At 36.5% G+C, this 14,732-nt stretch overlaps 1 long non-coding RNA gene across 2 annotated transcripts in view; it reads left to right on the forward strand.

The window, feature by feature from the left end:
- Positions 1-14,732, forward strand: part of LOC135271812 (uncharacterized) — a 235,845-nt gene that overhangs the window by 102,546 nt on the left and 118,567 nt on the right. Inside the window, exon 1 of one of the 2 annotated variants that reach the window (XR_010339946.1) lies at positions 6,011-6,086. The exons of the other annotated variant lie outside the window; for it this stretch is intronic. This is a non-coding gene — a long non-coding RNA (uncharacterized LOC135271812). Of the gene's footprint in view, positions 1-6,010; positions 6,087-14,732 lie in introns of those variants that run through there. 2 annotated transcript variants of the gene reach the window in all.

A 14,732-nucleotide genomic window follows, 5' to 3' on the forward strand; every position in this document is an offset into this window, starting at 1 on the left:
CCTTTGCAGATGCAATATAACTTTTTATTAAAGGACCATTATAACCATTTAGCATCTGCCATCCTCCATATATTATTGCTCCAACTCTAGCCCTACCTGTGCACTCTTTGAATGAATCCCCCACCCCATACCATATGAACTAGCTGCTTTCAGCCTGTTCCATTATTACAAGTTAATTAAAACCTTTCAACCTTACCAAAAGCTTAAGAATATAATATTATAACTTTCTCCAAAATTTCCCTTGATATTTTGCCAACCACCCTAAGTAAATCTCAACACCATACCCCATATTTAATCTTATTTATACTAGCCACATCAAGCCTAGTTGTCGACTCTTTCTTATCATCAGGATGAGCATTCAATTTAAAATATGCCCTAACTGGCATGAGACCAGCAGTATTTATTCATTATAATGAATGCCCTAACCACTAGTATCTGCCTAGGAACATTACATTATATTCCTATACCAGAACTCTACACCACAAATTTTGTCACCAAAACCTTCCTTTTAATGACCTGCTTTTTATGAATTCCAGCATCATGCCCTCAATTTCATTACGATAAGCTTATACATCTTCTATGAAAAAACTTCTTACCACTCACACTAGCACTCTGCAAATGTCATATCTCTATGCCCATCCTAATATCTAGTATTCCACCTCAAACATAAGAAATATGTCTGATAAAAGAGTTATTCCGATAGAGTAAATAATAGAGGTTTAAATACTCTTATTTCTAGAATTATAGGAGCTGAATCTATCCCTCAGAATCAGAAATTCTCCATGCTACCTAATACACCATATCCTATAGTTAGGTCAGCTATATAAGCTATAGGGTCCATACCCCAAAAATATTGGTTTATGCCCTTCCTGTACTAATGAACCCTCTAACCCAACTTATCATCTTTTTCATTATCTTTACAGGAATTCTCATCACAATGATAGGCTCACATTGACTTCTCAACTGAATGGGCCTAGAAATAAATAGACTAGCCATTATTCCAATTCTAATTAAAAAAGCAAGCCCCTGCTTTACAGAAGCAGCTACCAATTATTTTCTTACACAAGCAAACTCTGGACAATGAATAATCATACACTCAATTTATCAAGTAGCATCTTTAATAGTAATAGCCTTAACAATAAAATTAGGCATATCTCCCTTCCACTCTTTAGTCCCAGAAGTAACCCAAGGAATTTCACTAACATCTGGCATAATCCTTCTTACAGGACAAAAACTAGCCCCTATTTCCATTATATTTCAAATTTTCTCCTCAACGAACCTAAACATTTTAGTAGCAATTGCAATATCATCTATTCTATAAGAGGGCTGAGGAGGACTCAACCAAACACAACTGCAAAAAGTCTTAGCCTACTCATCAATTGCTCACATGGGCCGAATGATTGCAATCTTAACATATAGCTTAAACATTACTATCCTAAACCTAATTATCTATCTTATCTTGACAGTGGCTACATTTATAACATTTAAAGCAAGCATAAGCACTACAACTCTATTACTATCACACGCCTTATTTATCAACATAAGCTCCACCAAGGTCAGGATACTTTTATAAGCAATGCTATCAGCCATTTAGTCCATCCCTAGATAGCTGAGGGTCCTGTGAATTTAACCATGTCACTGCAGTCCTTTTTTATATTATTAACTAAGGAAAAAAGGGTGCCATTTATAGCTATTTAATTTAAATAATAGGAAGCAAGAAGAAGTTAGAAGAAGCCAAACCAGAACTGTAAGGTTGATGCCTAATGATTCTCCATCAAAACTGTTAGACTGACAAGATTAATTTTCTCCTTGCAAATGGATGTGGATGATCTGTCACCACAGGCTTCATCCCTTCTTAAAACATCTCGTCTTAAAACAAGCTATCCATTTGTAAATGGATTTTTGGGGGGCATTGTCTCCATAAACTTTTCATAAAGCGTCAATGACTTCACCATTTTTCCATCCAAATTTCACCTTAATTATATCTGTTCTTGCTTTAATGTCAGCAAAATGCACATGGCTCTGATAGGGGCGCTTTTCAAACTTATGTCTTACCCTTCGTAGTGACTCAGGTTGGATTCTGTTCAGCCATGTTATAACAAATTACTAGGAATTTATTTTGGTGTAAAAAATTTTTAAACCCTTAGATAGTTTTTTTCATTATATGCATTTTTCATGATTTTTTGAAGACTCTCATCAAGTCCTCAAATCTTAAATATGAGAGAGACTCTAAGGGTTTTCTCTTGTAATATTTCCAGTTTTTAAAGGACAAAGCAAAGTTTCATGTTGATTAAGTAATGTGGTGAAGGTAACACAGCTAGTTAAATGTGGAACTAAGTCTAAAACCAAATATTCTAACTTCTGAGTCGAGAGATTAGGAGAAACATGACAAATATCAAATCTAGAGAGTTTCTATTCCTCACAATGTAAAGCAGAAAACAAAATGAATGCACATGAAAGAACTAGAACATAATTATAGAGGGTGAGAGTTTGGAATTAAGGATGAGGGTGTTCCCACTAAATTTCCTTTAAAATTTCTTATTAAATTTTAAGTGTATGTCTTCTAAAAATGTGGGCTACAGTTTGTGAGACCAGCTTCTGGGGTACATGTGCAGAATGTGAAGGTTTGTTACATAGATATATGTGTGCCATGGTGGTTTGCTGCACCCATCAACCCGTCATCTACATTAAGTATTTATCCTAATGCTATTCCTCCCCAAGCCCCCCAACCCCCCGACAGGCCCAGTGTATGATGTTCCACTCCCTGTGTCCATGTATTCTCATTGTTCAGCTCCCACTTATGAGTGAGAACATGTGATGTTTGGTTTTCTGTTCTCTTGTTAGTTTGCTGAGAATGATGATTTCCAGCTTCATCCATGTTCCTGCAAAAAACATGAACTTATCCTTTTTTATGGCTGCATAGTATTCCATAGTGTATATGTGCCACATTTTCTTTTTCCAGTCTATTATTGATGGATATTTGGGTTGGTTCCAAGTCTTTGCTATTGTGAACAGTGATGTAATAAACATACATGTGTATGTGTCTTTATAGTAGAATGATTTATTATCCTTTGAGTATATACTCAGTAATGGGATTGCTGGGTCAAATGGTATTTCTAGTTCTAGATCCCTGAGGAATTGTCATACTGTCTTCCACAATGGTTGAATTAATTTACACTCCCACCAACAGTGTAAAAGCATTCCTATTTCTCCACATCTTCTCCAGCATCGGTTGTTTCCTGAGTTTTTAAAATTTTTAAATGATCGCCATTCTAACTCGTGTGAGATGGTATCTCAATGTGGTTTTGATTTGCATTCTCTAGTGACCAGTGATGATGAGCTTTTTTTTCATGTTTGTTGGCTGCATAAATGTCTTCTTTTGAGAAGTGTCTGTTCATATCCTTCTCCCACTTTTTGATGGGGTTGTTTTATTCTTGTAAATTTATTTAAATTATTTGTAGATTCTGGATATTAGCCCTTTGTCAGATGGATAGATTGCAAAATTTTTCTCCCATGCTGTAGGTTGCCTGTTCACTCTGATGATAGTATCTTTTGCTGTGCAAAAGCTCTTTAGTTTAATTAGATCTCATTTGTCTATTTTGGCTTTTGTTGCCATTGCTTTTCATGTTTTAGTCATGAAGTCTTTGCCCATGCCTATGTCCTGAATGGTATTGCTTAGGTTTTCTTCTAGGGTTTTTATGGTTTTAGGTCTTATGTTTAAGTCTTTAATCCATCTAGAGTTAATTTTTATATGAAGTGTAAGAAAGGGATCCAGTTTCAGCTTTCTGCATATGGCTAGCCAGTTTTCTGAGCACCATTTATTAAGTAGGGAATTCTTTCTCTATTGCTTGTTTTTGTCAGGTTTGTCAAAGATCAGATGCTTTTAGATGTCTGGTGTTATTTTTGAGGGCTCTGTTATGTTTCATTGGTCTATATATCTGTTTAGGTACCAGTAACATGCTGTTTTGGTTACTGTAGCTTTGTAGTGTAGTTTGAAGTCAGGTAGCACAATACCTTCAGCTTTGTTCTTTTTGCTTAGGATTACTGGCTATGCAGGCTCTTTTTTGTTTCCATATGAAATTTAAAGTAGTTTTTTCCAATTCTGTGAAGAAAGTCAGTGTGGTAGCTTGATGGGGATAGCATTGAATCTATAAATTACTTTTGAGTAGTATGGCCATTTTCATGGTATTGATTCTTCCTATCCATGAGCATGAAATGTTTTTCCATTTGTTTGTGTCCTCTCTTATTTCCTTGAGTAGTGGTTTGTTGTTCTCCTTGAAGAGGTCCTTTGTGTCCCTTTTAAGTATTTTATTCTCTTCATAGCAGTTTTATTCTCTTCATAGCAATTGTGAATGGGAATTCATTAATGGTTTGGCTCTCTGCTTGTCTGTTATTGGTGTGTAGGAATGCCTGTGATTTTTGCTCATTAATTTTGTATTTTGAGACTGTTGAATTTGCTTATCAGCTTAAGGAGATTTTGGGCTGAGATGATGGGATTTTCTAAATACACAATCATGTTGTCTGGAAACAGAGACAATTTGACTTCCTCTTTTCCTATTTGAACACCATTTCTTTCTCTTATCTGATTGCCTTGGCCAGAACTTCCAATACTATGTTTAATAGGAATGATAAAAAAAAAAGGCATCCTTGTCTTGTGCTGGTTTTCAAAGGGAGTACTTCCAGTTTTTGCCCATTTATTATGATATTGACTGTGGGTTTGTCATAAATAACTTGTTATTTTGAGATATGTTCCATTAATACCTAGTTTATTGAGAGTTTTTACCATGAAAGGCTGCTGAAATTTGTCAAAGGCCTTCTCTGCATCTATTGAGATAATCATATGGTTTTGTCATTGGTTCTCTTTATGCCATGGATTACATTTATTGATTTGTGTAAGTTGAACAGCCTTGCATCTCAGAGATGAAGGTAACTTGATTGTGGTGTATAAGCTTTTTGATGTGCTGCTGGATTCATTTTGCCAATATTGTATTGAGGATTTTCACATTGAAGTTTGTCGGGGATATTAGCCGAAATTTTCTTTTTGTGTGTGTGTGTCTCTGCCAGGTTTTGGTATCAGAATGTTCCTAGCCTCATAAAATGAGTGAGGGAGGAGTCCCTCTTTCTATTGTTTGGAATAGTTTCAGAAGAAATGGTACCAGCTTCTCTTTGTACCTCCACTAGAATTCATCTGTAAATCCTCTGGTCCTGGACTTTTTTTGGTTGGTAGGTTATTGATTACTGCCTCAATTTCAGACCTTGTTACTGGTCTATTTAGGGATTTGACTTCTTCCTGGTTCAGTCTTGGTGGGGTGTATATGTCCAGGAATTCATCCATTTCTTCTAGATTTTCTAGTTTATTTGTGTAGAGGTGTTTATAGTATTCTCTGATGGTAGTTTGTAATTCTGTGGGATCAGTGGTGATATCCCCTTTATCCTTTTTTATTGCATCTATATGATTCTTCTCTCTTTTCTTCCTTATTAGTCTGGCTAGTGGTCTATCTATTTTGTTGATCTTTTCAAAAAACCAGTTCCTGGATTCATTGTTTTTTTGTGTCTCTATCTCCTTCAGTTCTGCTCTGATTTTAGTTATTTCTTATCTTTGGCTAGCTTTTGAATTTGTTTGCTCTTGTTTCTCTAGTTCTTTTCATCGTGATGTTAGGGTGTCAATTTTAGATCTTTCCTGCTTTCTCTTGTCAGAATTTAGTGCTATAAATTTCCCTCTACATACTGCTTTAAATGTGTCCCAGAGATTCTGGCACATTGTGTCTTAATTCTTACTGGTTTCAAAGAACATCTTTATTTCTGTCTTAATTTTGTTATTTACCCAGTAGTCATTCAGGAGCAGGTTGTTTAGTTTCCATGTGGTTGTGTGGTTTTGAGAGTTTCCTAATCCTGCGTTCTAATTTACTTTCACCGTGGTCTGAGAGACTGTTATGATTTCTGTTCTTTTGCATTTGCTGAGGAGTGTTTTACTTCCAATTATGTGGTCGATTTTAAAATAAATGGACTGTTGTGCTGAGAAGAATGTATATTCTGTTGATTTGGGGTGGAGAGTCCTGTACCTGTTAGGTCCACTTGGTCCAGAGGTGAGTTCAAGTCTTAGATATCCTTGTTAATTTTCTGTCTCATTGATCTGTCTAATATTGACAGTGGGGTGTTAAAGTCTCCCACTGTTATTGTGTGGGAGACTGTCTCTTTGTAGGTTTCTGAGAACTTGCTTCATGTATCTGGGTGCTCCTGTATTGGGTGCATATATATTTAGGATAGTTAGCTTTTCTTGTTGCATTGATCCCTTTACCATTATTTACTGCCCTTCTTTGTCCTTGATCTTTGTTGGCTTAAAGTCTGTTTTATCAGAGACTAGGATTGCAACCCTTGCCTCTTTTTGCTATCCATTTGCTTGGTAACTATTCCTCCCTCCCTTTGTTTTGAGCCTGTGTGTGTGTTTGCACCCTGATGGGTCTTGAGTCTTTATCCAATTTGCCCATCTGTGTCTTTTAATTGGGGCATTTATATTGTTATGTGTGAATTTGATCCTGTCATTATGATGCTAGCAGTTTGTTTTGCACATTAGTTGATGCAGTTTCTTCAAAGTGTTGATGGCCTTTACAATTTGGTATGTTTTGCAGTGGCTGTTACTTGTTGTTCCTTTCCATGTTTAGTGCTTCCTTCAGGAGCTCTTGTAAGGCAGTCCTGGTGGTGACAAAATCTCTCAGCGTTTGCTTGTCTGTAAAGGATTTTATTTCTCCTTTTCTTATGAAGCTAAGTTTGGCTGGATGTGAAATTCTGGGTTGAAAATTCTTTTCTTTAAGAATGTTGAATATTGGTCCTCACTCTCTTCTGGCTTGTAGGGTTTCTGCTGAGAGATCTGCTGTTAGTCTGATGGGCTTCCCTTTGTGGGTAACCTGACCTTTCTCTCTGACTGCTCTTAACATTTTTTCCTTCATTTCAGCCTTGGTGAATCTGGTGATTATGTGTCTTAGAGTTGCTCTTCTCGAGGAGTACTTTGTGGTGTTCTCTGTATTTCCCGAATTTGGCTGCCTTGCTAAGTTGGGGAAGTTCTCCTGGATAATATCCTGAAGAGTGTTTTCCAACTTGGTTCTGTTCTCCCCATCACTTTCAGGTACATTGGTCTTTTCACATAGTTTCATATTTCTTTGAGGCTTTGTTTCTTTTCACTCTTTTTTCTCTAATTTTGTCTTCTCACTTTATTTCATTGAGTTGATCTTCAATCTCTGATATCCTTTCTTCTGCTTGATGGATTCGTCCTGGTGGCATAGGCACCAAAGGGAATTTACTGGTCAGTTGATTGTGAAGACCGTGGGAGAAGCTGGGACCACAGGTGCATGCCACCATGCCTGGCCAATTTTTGTATTTTTAGTAGAGATGAGGTTTCACAATGTTGGCCAGGCTGTTCTCAAACTTTGACCTCAGGTGATTCTCCCACCTTGGCCTTCCAAAGTGCTGGGATTACAGGTGTGAGTCACTGTGCCCAGCCAGCCAGCACTTATTTTGATTGTCTTCACAATCAGACCAGGACTGCACCGTTCTGGGCCAGAATGCACCGTTCTTCCTGGTACAGTCTCTTACGGCTTCCCTTTGTTAGGGAAGGGAGATCCCCTGATCTCTTGTACTTCTTTGGTGAGCTGATGCCCCACCCTGCTTCAGCTTGCCTTCCGTGGGCTACACCCACTGTTCAACCAGTCCCAATGAGATGAACTCAGTACCATAGTTGGAAATGCAGAAATCACCCACCTTCTGCATCAATCTCGCTGGGAGCTGCAGACCAGAGCTGTTCCTATTCAGCCATCTTGCCAACAGACCTCAAGACCTGCTTTGTTTTTAAAGTTAAACAATGCAGAAAAGTATAGAGATGGTTATAAAAGACATTTGTGTACCAATTAACAACTGAAAATTAAGTTTTTCCATTTTGCTTTAAGTCTCTTTCTACCTCTTTCTCTAAACCAGAGGAATATCACATTACAGATAAAGTTGTTGCTCTTCTTCCTCATTTATAGCTTCATTTTCCTCCCAGACCCTATCCCAACCAATCACTGTCACAAATGCATTTTTCACCAAATATTTAATAGGTCCCTACTATGTATCAGGCAGAGTTCTAGGTGCCCCAAATACATCAATAAAAATGGTTCTTAACCAAGAATATTTTACATTTTAGAGCAGGAATTTGGTAAGCATTTTTAATATTCATGCCTATATGTAGATATACACATGAATAACATGTCTTTTCTGTGTGTTTTTTCCCATTTTTTTCATTATAGTAAAATACACATAAAATGCACCGTCTTAACTGTTCAGATCAGTGGCATTAAATACATTCATCATGTTGTGCAGTCATCACCACAGTCCATCTCCAAAACGTTTTTTATCTTATAAAACTGAAACTCTGTATGCATTAAATAATAACTCCCCATTTTCCCCTTGATGCATCCCTTAGCAACTACCACTCTTTTTGTTTGTATAATTTTGACTACACTAAATACTTCATGTACATGGAATCATACTGTATTTATCTTTTGGTGATTGGCTGATTTCACTTAGCATAATGTCCTCAACGTTCATTCATGTTGTAGCATATGTCAGCATGTCCTCCCTTTTTAAGACTGAATAATATTTTATTGCATGCATGTGCCATATTTTGCTTATCCACTTATATGTTGATGGAAGGTGGATTGCTTCCACATTTTAGCTATTGTGAATAATACTGCTGTGAACATGGGTGTACAGATATCTCTTAGAGACTCATCTTTCAATTATTTTGGATATAGACCCAGAAGTGAAATTGTTGAATAATATGATAACTTTATAATTTTTGAGGGATATCCATTCTGTTTTTCATAGTTGCTGTACCATTTTACATTCTACCCATCATGTACAAGAGCTCCAACTTATCCACATCTCTCCACATCCTTGCCCTCACCATCATTTTTTTTTTTTTTTTGGAGATGGAGTCTCATTCTGTTGCACAGGCTGGAGGGCAGTGGCATGATCTCAGCTCACTGCAACCTCCACCTCCTGAGTTCAAGCAATTCTCCTGCCTCAGCCTCATGAGAAGCTGGGACCACAGGTGCATGCCACCATGCCTGGCTAATTTTTGTATTTTTAGTAGAGATGAGGTTTCACCATATTGGCCAGGCTGTTCTCAAACTTTGACCTCAGGTGATTCGCCCACCTTGGCCTCCAAAAGTGCTGGGATTACAGGTGTGAGTCACTGTGCCCAGCCAACCAACACTTATTTTCTATTTATTTTGATAGAAGTTATACTAATGGGTGTAAGGTAATATCTCATTGTACTTTTGGTTTGCATTTCCCTAATTATTAGTGATGTTAAGCACATTTTTATGTGCTTATTGGCTATTTGTATATCTTCTTTAGAGAAATGTTTATTTAAGTCCTTTGCCCATTTTCAATTGGATTATTTTTATGTTGTTGAGCTTTAGGATATAGTCCAGATATTAATCCTTTATCACAGTGGTCACCAACCTTTTTGGCATGAAGGACAAGTTTTGTGGAGGACAGTTTTTTCACAGATGGGGAGGGGGAATGGTTTCAAAATAATTCAGGTGCATTACATTTATTGTGTACTTTATTTCTATTATTATTACATTGTAATATATAATGAAATAATTATACAACTCACCATAATATAGAATCACTGGGAGCCCTGAGCTTGTTTTTCTGCAACTAGATGGTCCCATGTGTGGGTGATGGGAGACAGTGACAGATCATCAGGCATTAGATTCTCATAAGGAGTGCACAACCTAGATCCCTTGCATGCACAGTTCACAATAAGGTTCATGCTCCTATGAGAATCTAATGCTGCCGCTGATCTGACAGGAGGTGGAGCTCAGCTTCACTCACTGGCCCATACTGACATACTGCTTTGAGGCCCAGTTCCTAATAGGCTACCAGTACTGGGGATTGGGGTTCCTCGTCTTACACATAATGTGCAAATATTTTCTCCCATTCTATGGGTTGCCCATTGATAGTGTCTTTGGATGCACAGATTATTAAGATATTCATTAAGTCCAATTTGTCCATTTTTTGTTATTGCCTGTGCCTTTGTTGTCCCATATCCAAAAATTCGTTGCCAAATGTAATGTCATGAGACATTTTCCCTTCGATGAGTTTTATGGTTCTAGGTCTTTGATCCCTTTTGAGTTAATTTTCATATATGGTTTTAGGTAAGGGTCCAACTTTATCCTTCCATATGTGGGTGTCCAGTTTACCCAGCACCATTTGTTGAAGAGACTGCCCCTTTCCCCCACTGAATGGTTTTGGTACCTTTATAAAAAATCATTTGACTATACATGTGGGGGTTTACTTCTGGATCTCTCTTCTGTTTCTTTGGTCTATACATCTATCTTTATGCTAATACCACACTGTCTTGGATACTATAGCTTTTAAAATGCATGTAATGTTCATCATACTCTGTATGTTAATCTGCAATTTCAGCTTGCTTTTTCCATGCAACATTGTGTTTTTGAGATCTAATGTAGATAAATTAAGTTCATTTTTAGCTTCTTTATGATATTGATATTGTATTTACTCATTCCTCTATTGAAAGTCATTGAGAACGAATCAGATTTTCACTACTGGTATAACGTTGCAGTGCCATACTTATAAGGGTCTAAGGTGCACATATTTAAGTCTCTTCTCTCTGAGATATTTACCTAGGAATGGGTTTGCTGAGTCTTAGGGTAAATAAATTTTCAATTTTCCTAGATGCTGCTGAGTTACTTACTAAAGCTACCATACCATTTGTTATTCTCATCAGTAGTGATTTTACCTAGAAAGTATTTACAGTTCATGGTCATGTAATCTCTTCGATGACATATATAAGCATTGCATGTTTTCTCTTTTGCAGGGAAGAGTGTATTTTTGTTAAGAGCACTTTGAGATTAACATCTATTAAATAGGAAAAGCAGGGTTCAGTCCTTCTGCATATATGTTAGTCTGAAATAAAATGAAACAAATCCTTTAAAGAAGTAAGAGCATAGGTGATCCAAAACCACTAGAAATAATACACTAGTGGGAGTGTATGTTTATTATGTGAGAACCTGAAAATTATAAGAATATTGTCTAAAAATTGGATTCAATTGAGTATTTTTCAGCTGTGTTATGAAACTGATTTCTATTTTTAAAAATCCATTAATTTGGAAAGATTTCTTCTAAATCCTGGCAAAGAGCTTATGCTAAAAAGAGTTAGATGATTGACTTAAACATTTTTTTAACAAGAGTTTACTTTCTCTAATCAGGTAAGCACAATGTCAAATATAAATGGAAATTACTGACAATTAAGAGGAGATTATCTATGCAATTGCCGGTTATTCAGCTAAGAGTTTACTTCATAATGAAATTAGCTGGATTGAAATGTTTAAAAGTCAAAATATGAAAAATTACATAAATTATAGTCCTTTGAATTTCAGAGTATTTTAAAAAATCCAGTAAGTCCTTGAATCATCTAGTGATTTTTGAAATTCATGGCAGAGACCAAAGTTTGACAGATAATATTTTGAGTCTGAATGTCTTTCCTTTTTGGTCTCAAAATCCATGGCCTCAGAGGATTTATGGCCAAGAGATGTTTCCAAAAACATCTATGTGAGAAAAGTGCATGATGTTTTCAGAACCTCAAGAAGACAAAGATTCCGTAGAAGGGGGACTATGGAACAAGTCCTGAGCAAGAGAGAGCTTAGATGCTAGTGAATATGTAAGAAGGGCTTCATATTTTTCTTAGCTATGAGAAAATTAACTATTCATTTGGATCTGTGCCACCAGAATTTCCTAAGTGTGCTCTCATGAGAACATTATGACTACTGGAGAACAGTACACAGTACCCTGAGGACTAATCCTTCTCAGCCTTCACTCTCAGCCTCTTCACCTGACTGCAGCCTGCTGTGAGCACATTCCTGAACAGGACTTAGTGAAGTAGGATCAATGCTCAATTACTCAGACCTCTTACGGAGTCATATGAAGAGCCCTAACCTAAGTCATAGGGCTTACACTCCATATGAATGGTCAGAGAAGGATAGAGATAGCTCATTGTGTTTCCCCTGGGCCCAGAAGGGGTTTTGGAGAGCATCTGAATATTTTCTGTGTTCCAAAGAGGGACACACAGCAGTAGCCAAGAAGACTGTTGCAGATCAGAAGTAGCATTGCATTTGTTAGAATAAGACAGCAGCAAATCTGCCTGAAACCTGTGAATGGAGGCTGGATGAAGAATGAGATATATTCCAGATTCCAGTAACTGGAGACTAACCAGACACAAGGACAGTTGGAGTAGCTGACATGAGTATGTAAGTGCCATTGTTTAGATCTTCCCCAAACTTGTACACAACCGAAGGGACTGGAAGGGAAGTATAAATTGACTCAGAAGAAGTGTCAGTTGACTGAGAAAACCCTGAATAATAATAATAATTATTATTATTATTGTTATTATTTTGCTCTGAATTTACAAAGGGTAAGCTGCTGCCATCAGGTAGAATGGAGATTGTATTAGTCTGTTCTCTTACTGCTATAAAGAACTACCAGAGACAGGATAATTCATGAAGAAAAGAGGTTTAGTTGACTCACAGTTCCACATAGCTGGGAGGTCTTAGGAAACTTACAATTATGATAGAAGGCAAAGGGGAAGCAGGCACAGTCTTCACATGTCAGAGCAGGAGAGAGAGTGAGTGAGAGGAGAAGTGCCACACTTTTAAACTATCAGATCTAATGAGAACTCACTCACTATCACAATAATAGTGTGGGGGAAGTCCACCCCCATCATCCATTCACCTCCCACCATGTCCCTCCTTCAACATGTAGGAATTACAATTAACCATGAGATTTGGGTGGGGACACAGAGCCAAACCATATGAGAGGCTCAAGATAAAAAGTCAGCACAATTATAGACAACGAATCGACATTATTTGTACATTTGATTTCATAGTTGAAAAATCTGTATTCATTTTATAATTTTATCTCCAGGACATCAGTACTTTTGATAACCTATATTTTTTGACAGGACTAAGAAAGAAAAAGTGGAAAGCACTGATTAGCTTTCTGATGTAACTAAACTGACTTAAAATTTAAAATTTCCAGTTCCTATAAGTTAAAGAGGAATTGTAAGCCGATATAACTTATTATGTTTCTGATTTAAATATTGAAGATTTTTTTAAAATTTCAAATCAATTTTAGTGAAACATATTTTAGAAATGTAAAATTTTCATTGATTTTTGAGAGTGTAGAAAACCTGATCTTAAATACAAAACATGCCTTAGTTTAAAAAAAAAATCTCAAAATATATAACAATTTTATAATAAATTTAAAATAGCTGTAAGGACCATTTTATGCTCATTTATTATTCATTTGCACAATTATGAAACAAAAAGAGAAGTATATTTTCTATTAGTTGCATTGTTTTATCAATGGAAGTGTAACGAATTGCCTTACTTATTTCTCCTTCTGAAATTTCTTTCTGAAATTATGTTTCTGACTTTACATTGCCGATAACATATCCATTTGGGAGCTTGGCTTATTATTATCATAATTTGAAAAAGTCACTGGGGAGTGTCAAAACTTGAAATTCAAAACAATATTTATAGAAACTATCAGGAGAAATACTAGTCTGTTGTTTTATCCAGTTGTTTCTGTGGTTCAGTTTCTGAGGCAGATACTGTTAGTTGTTTATAAAGTTTTCATTGTCTCTTTCTTTCTTCCTAAGGATCGATTTCTCTTAAATCGACCTAATACATCACTAAGAAATGATATTAATTTTTTTTTCCTTAAAGACTTGAGGATTCCATAATAGAATTATGTAACAGAAAAATGAGTTGTTTTGAGAGAAATTGGTGCTCCTAGAGCCTATCAACCCTGGCTCTTCTACTATTAAGATTTTCAAAAAACATTTATCTTAAGAGGTTTTACTATAATATACCTAGGTATAGTTTTTTGGGGGGCATTTATTCTGTTTGTTGTTCCCTGAGCTTCCTGGATCTGTGCCCGACATTAATCTGGGGGTAAGTCAGTCATTATTGCTTGAAATTTTTCTCTGTTCCTTCTTACCCTTCCAGTATATCCGATACACACACGCGCATGCACACACACACATACATACACACACACACACACACATATACATCTGCAGTGGTCCCACAATTCTCAGATATTCTGTTTTGTGTTTTAACTTTTGCTTTTCAGTTTTGGAAATTTCTGTTGTCATATCCTCAAGCTCAGAGATGCTTTCCTCAGCTATGTCTGATTTACTCATGAGCCCATCAAAGGCGTTCATAATTTCTGTTATAGTGTTTTTGATCTTTAGCATTTTTTGATTCGTAGACTTTTCACCTTTCTGCTTATGTTTACCTATCTGTTCTTGCATGTTTTCTATTTTTTCCTAAGAGCCCTTAGCATATTAGTCATAGTTTTAAAAATTTCTGATCCGATAACTTCTACATTCTTGGTATATCTGACCCTGGTGCTCATACGTGTTCAATTTCTTCAAACTAGGGTTTTTTTGCCTTGTAGTTTCTTGTTGAAAGGAGCACATGATGTACTAAGTAAAAAGAACTGCAGCAAATAGGCCTTTAGTGGTGCAGTGGTAAGGTGTGGGGAGAAGGGAAACATTATACAGTCCTCTGATTAGGTTGCAGTCTTTTTTTAAAAAATTAAATAGCCTTTTGGGTACAAGTGGTTTTTGGTTACATGGATAAATTATATAGTCATGAAGTCTG

Source organism: Aotus nancymaae, unplaced genomic scaffold (genome assembly GCF_030222135.1).
Source record: "Aotus nancymaae isolate 86718 unplaced genomic scaffold, 86718_ANA_hifiasm-v0.15.2.pri h1tg000092l, whole genome shotgun sequence".
Taxonomy (NCBI): Eukaryota; Metazoa; Chordata; class Mammalia; order Primates; family Aotidae; genus Aotus; species Aotus nancymaae.